A 5,984-nucleotide genomic window follows, 5' to 3' on the forward strand; every position below is an offset into this window, starting at 1 on the left:
TCAAATGAACTTTGGTAATTCATATCTTGATTTCAAGGAGTTTGTCAATTTCATCTAAGTTGTCAAAAATTTTTTTTTTTTTTTTTTTTTTTTTTTTTTCTTTTTCCGTGTCCGGCAACGGATTGCAACCCTCAGTGTCGCCCCCGTACCAGACCGGGACCGGCAACGGGATCGCAACCCTCGGTGTTGCCCCCGCGCCTCGCTCAGCCAGTGAGCGGGAACCGGTCTGTATGTGGGATCCGAACCCTTGGGCGGGAGCACCGCCGCGCTTCCCAAGCGGCGCACTATCCAGTGCACCACCGGGCCGGCCCCTAAGTTGTCAAATTTACTGGCATAAAGTTGTTCATAATATTCCCTTATTATTCTTTTAATTTCTGAGGGTCAGTGGTAGTCTCATTTTAGTTTTTTAAAAAGTCTAATCACATGTACTAGTGAAAACTATGAGCTTCATTTAAGGGGAAATCTTTTCTCCTCCAGCAAATGCCTACTTTAGTGCTTCAGGCTGAAAGTTTTTAGTGACAAAGGGAGAATTCTCAGCCTTTTCTTTCTTTGTTCTTCCACCTACCTCTTTTCACTCCCCCACCCAACAAGTAGGTCATCTCTGGTTCCTTGAGTGAAGTGGGTGAGGAAGGAAAGAGAGACAAAGGACAAAACAAGTTTGACCTAATTGGTAAAGATTTAATCTGATATTGGTACCCTCTGCATGGGGCAAATTCCAGAGACCAATTTTTCCTTTCCTTGGCATTTTTATGGTTCCCTTGGAGATGCCCCAGCTGCGAACCCCCTGACTGCAATTTCCTCCATGCAGGCAGGGCCTCTTTTCTAAGTAGTTATTTAACCCTGGCCCCAAGGTACACCTCCAATCTCTTTTTGCTGAGGTCACCATAATGCTAGCAGAAAGCCCTCTTTCCAAAGTAACTCAGCCCTGTTCATATCCAGAGGGTCCATATCTGGCTTGTGCAGTGTGAGTGTGTGTGTGTGTTTGTGTTGAGGGGGTGGGACCTGCAATTCACTCCCATGTAACCTTTTCTCTGCTGCCACAGATTTCCTCAGTCTGTCACCTGTAGACTTTTTCTAGGTGCAAGTCCTCCAAATCCCCCAAACTCTAGTGGATGTATATCAAGCAGGTTGTCTCCTTGAAGTCCTTCTCACTAGATGGGGTGGGGCAAACATACTCCTCCCTACCCTATTGTTGGAGAGAGAAAATGCCACAGCTTTCCGTTGGCTCTCTCCAAAGAAATTTCCTTCCTCAGCTTCTTCAACCATAACACTCTTATACTTTTAAGGGGTATGTTACAGCTCAGGGCCATTAAGCAGTTTTGACATACCCCTTTTAAGTTCTGAAAAGGTCTCTGGACTGGGAGTATTTTATTAACAGCCTTTGAAACAAAGAGAGTGGGTTTTACCATCATGTCAAATCAGTCCCCTAAGAGCATGGATTGCAGCTAGGTGGGTGGATATAGCTTCCTGAAATGTCTGAAACTTCAGCTTTTGAACAGGAAACATCGATGTTAAAGTGCAAAGCTCTGTAACCTTATATGGCAAAACTAGTGGTCCAGACAGTGCATGATTTAAACCAGTACTGTACAATAGAACTTTCTACAATTATGGCAGTGTTTTATATGTATATATACAATTGTAGACTCTAAATTTTGGTAATCTAGAGAGTATAAATTGGTATCTTATAACTTTCACTCTCCTGATAATTAGTGAAGGTATTTATCATTTCATATGATATTCATTAGTTGTTTCCTCTTCTGTAGCTTGCCTGTTGTAATCCTTTATTCGTGCTTTGGTTGGATTGTTTGTCTTTTCTTATTGCTTTACATGGATTCTTTGTATATATAGATTTCAATTTTGTGGGTAGTCAATATCTTTTCTTAGTCCAGGCTGTTTATGGTGTATTTTTGAGTAGAAGTTTTAATTGTAATGTAATCAAATTTATCAACTTTTTAGTTTGTGCTTTTTGTGTAATTTTAAGTAATTTTTTTCTGGCTCAGCTCATAAAGATATTTTCATGTAACTTTCTTCTAAACATTAAAAATTTTACTTTTTACTTTCTTAAAATATGCCTGGAATTTATTTTTATATAACTTGTGAAGAAGGAATTCACCTTTTTTCCCCTATGGATAGCCACTTGCACAGGTGCTGTTGATTGAACTCTTCCTACAGTGATGTGTAATGCCACTTCAGTCATATGTCAAGTTTCTCTATACTTGTGGGTTTGTTCCTGGGCTCTTGGTTTTGTTCCACTGGTCTACTTGTCACTTTGCCACTATCATGTTTTTATATCTTTATCCTATGAGTTAAAATATGTAAAGCACTTAAGACAGTGCTGAATACTATATAAATGTTAACTATAGTACCATTCTTATTGTTACTGATGTTGTTAAGAGCCGATAGCATGAATCTCCCCCCTTATTTCTTTTGACCCTTTGGCCTTTCTTCCATAGGAATTTTAGGATTAGTTTGTTGAATTCCATGGAAAGCCCTGTTTGAGACTCCGATTACAATTGCACTGTGTTTGGAAATGAGCTAGGGGTGGGTTGGGGATTGGCATATCCACATTATTGAGTTTTCCTCTCCATGAACTCTTATTCAGCTTTGCTTTTATGTCATTTAGTAATATTTCAAACTTGTCTTCAGGAAGATCTTTCACATTTCTTATAAAATTTCTTCCTAGATACCTCTTAGTTACCATTGCAATTGTGATTGGGATCCTTTCACCTATAACATCTTCTAATTGGTTAATAGTAGTGTATGAGAATGCTAGAGATATTCATATATTCATCTTGTGTACAGAAGCCTTTCTGAATGCTTTTATGAATACTAATTGTTTTTGGATTCTGTGGGTCTTTTATGTAAACAATTATCTTCATAAAGACAATTGCCTTTTCCTTTCCAACTATACATTTTATTTCTTTTTCCTTTCCTCATTGTATTACTCAGGACCTATAATACAATGTTTAATAATGCAGTGATAGTGAATTCCTTGTTTGTTTCTGATTTTAATGGAAATAATCATGAGGACAATGTTAGTAATATAATGAAAAGCAGTATTCAAGTGCCTGCTATGTGCCACAAATGTACTGTTTTTTTGCTTTGCACATATTAAATAGTTGAATCCTCCCGTTAATCCTGTAAAGCAGGCTGGTTGTTATCCTTATAACTTCTAAAACTTTCAACATTAAATATGATATTTGCTATAGTGTTTTGAAAGATACTTTTCATCAAAAGTGCCTTTTATTATTCCTAGATTGCTTATAAGACTTTTTTAAAAATCACGAATGAGGGCCGGCCCGGTGGCGCACTAGGTAGAGTACGGGTGGGCGCAACACCGAGGGTTGCGATCCCGTTACCGGTCACGAAAAAAGACAAAAAGGAAAAAAAAGAAAAAAAAAATCAAGAATGAGTGTTGTATTTCCTCAAATGCTTATTTTCTGCATCTATTGAGAAGACAGTTTTTCCTCCTTTAATCTATTAATGTGGTGGATTACATGAGTAGATTTTTTTTATTGGTTATGAATATTCATGAGATAGAACTGGTTGTCACCCCTTGTGTCCAAGATGTGAAGGCCAGATTAACACTGGCAGCTTGCCCATTACCACAAATTGCATTTGTACCCTGTGTCCCTCACCCAATTATCCCCCACTCCTCTCCCCCTCCCCCTTTCACCCCTCCTTTCTTTCTCTCTTAGCTCCCACTTATGAGTGAGGACATGAGGTGTTTATCCCTCTGTGCTTTGCTTATTTCACTACATGAGTAGATTTCTGATATTGAAATGTGAACAGTTCTTGCATTCATGTGCTAAACTCCACTTAGTTGTGAAACATTTTAAAAATAAATTTAGAATTCAGTTTTTTAGTATTTAAGAGTTCTGCATTCATGTTCAGAAGTGAAATAAATCTTAGATTTCCTTTTCTTGTACTGTTCTTCTCTCATTCTGGTATTCAAGGTTATACTAGCTGCATAAAACAGATTGGGTACTTTTCCTTCTTGTTCTAATTTCTGAAACTGTATTAACTGAAGTTTACCTGTTTCTTGACAGTTGTATAGCAATTACCTACAGAAACATCTGGATATGATGCCCTTTTTTAGGGCAAGACTTTTGAATATAGAGTTAATTTTTATAATTTAAAAAATAATTATTGGTTTATTCATACTTCCTTTATTTTCTGTCAATTTTGGTCATTTTTTGAGACAATTATGTTTCATCTGGGGTTTCATATTTATTGACCTAAGGCAGTATTCTTTTTTGATTAAAAAAAGTCTCATGTGGTAAAACTATAAGGAAAGCGAGAGGCATGATAAACACAAAATTCAGGATAATGAAAACCTGAGAAGAGAATGAAATGGGCACTTGAAGAACTTCAGGGGTAACTAGAATTTGTTTTTTAGTGGGTGGTGGATACACAGGTATTTTTGGTATCACCATCTTTATAACTTACATGTGCCTTATAAAAATTATTTAAAATGTTCTGCTATGAAGAATTAAGATTGAGTTCACTTCAGTGCTCTTGTCACCCACCCACAGGCGTGCACGCGTGCGCGCACGCACACACACACACACACACACACACACACACACACACACACACACACAGACTTCTTGTTCCCCCATAGTCCCAATATGATTAGGCCATAAATTTGGTTTCCATCAGCAGTATTATTTACAATGTAATGACTATGTAAACCCAAGCCACATAGTAATCTATGATTAATTTAACTTTCCTGCATAACTTTGTGTTTCTTTTGGTTCATAACTGTTTTGCTTCTTTCATTTGCTTCTTTTTCCATGTGCTTATCACTAGTTGCCAAGAACGACTCTGAATACTTCCAGAGATATCAAGGGTTCCATCAGTGTCCTATCCCTGAGTGTGTCTGGAGCCCTCTGACCTTCATTCCTTCTTGCATAGCTATCACTCTGGGAATTCCCTTCACTTTCAGCATTGTTGGGTTCCCTGTTTTCTTTATGCCATGCTGCCTTCCTCGTTTCATTGGAGCACATTCAAAGTGCTTTGCTAAGAAAGAATGTAGGTTTGTTGGACGTAAATTTTTTTGAGATTTTTGGATGTCTAAAAGCCACTCATCCTAGATGGAGTGTTGGGCTTGGGGTAGAGTTTGGGAATGGAAATTTCTTTGCTCTTAGACTTTTGAAGGCATTGCCCCATTGTCTTCTAATTGTCAGTATTCCTTTTGAGAACTCTGAAGCTATTTTTATTATTGGTATCAGTTTTTTTTCTCTGTCAGCTTATAAGATTTTTTTCTCCCCCTTTATTTCATGAGCTCTGGCATTTCTCCATACACCTGGATATAGGATCATTGTCACCAGTATTGCTGTGCACTTGGTAGGAGACAAATCCTCGCAGGGATAGTTGTTCCTTTCTCATGCAAGGCCAAGATGCTGCAGGACTAGACAGCTGCATTTCAAGTACAAAGGGCAAGCAGGCCTTTTTTTAAAAAGGTCCTTTTCACTTTGCCTGTGGAAGATTTTAAATTGACCCACTAAAAATAAGCACATCAGGCCAGAAAACCATTAGCCTCTAGTGTTCAGGCATCCCAGGCAGGCAAAACAGTGATATCAACATAGGGAACTTTCCAAAAGCCAAATTCCCAGACTTCAGCCAAGAGCCAAACCCTTAAACAGACCCTTCTAAAGAGCCAGCATGCTGGGTTAGTACTTTCTTACACGTTAACTTTATTGGGGCTCTTTATTTCTTTGTGTGGATTTGAGTTACTGTATAGTATCCTTTCTTTTCTTGGAGCTGAGCTCCAAGTTAGGTCAAATAGCAACATCAGTCTGGGGATAGGGTTTTTGGTAGCGCTCCAGAACAGGTCAGCCCCCTTGGGTGGCTATGAGGCTGTTGGTTTTCCTGGAGTTGGGGAGCCGGTGGAGGGGGAATGAGTAGTGCCAAGTGAGACACCACAGACCTGGCTGTTCTTAGTGAGGTTTGCTACAGATTGAATATCCCTTATCTGAAGT

The sequence above is a fragment of the Galeopterus variegatus genome, unplaced genomic scaffold (genome assembly GCF_000696425.1).
Source record: "Galeopterus variegatus unplaced genomic scaffold, G_variegatus-3.0.2 Scaffold9521, whole genome shotgun sequence".
Taxonomy (NCBI): Eukaryota; Metazoa; Chordata; class Mammalia; order Dermoptera; family Cynocephalidae; genus Galeopterus; species Galeopterus variegatus.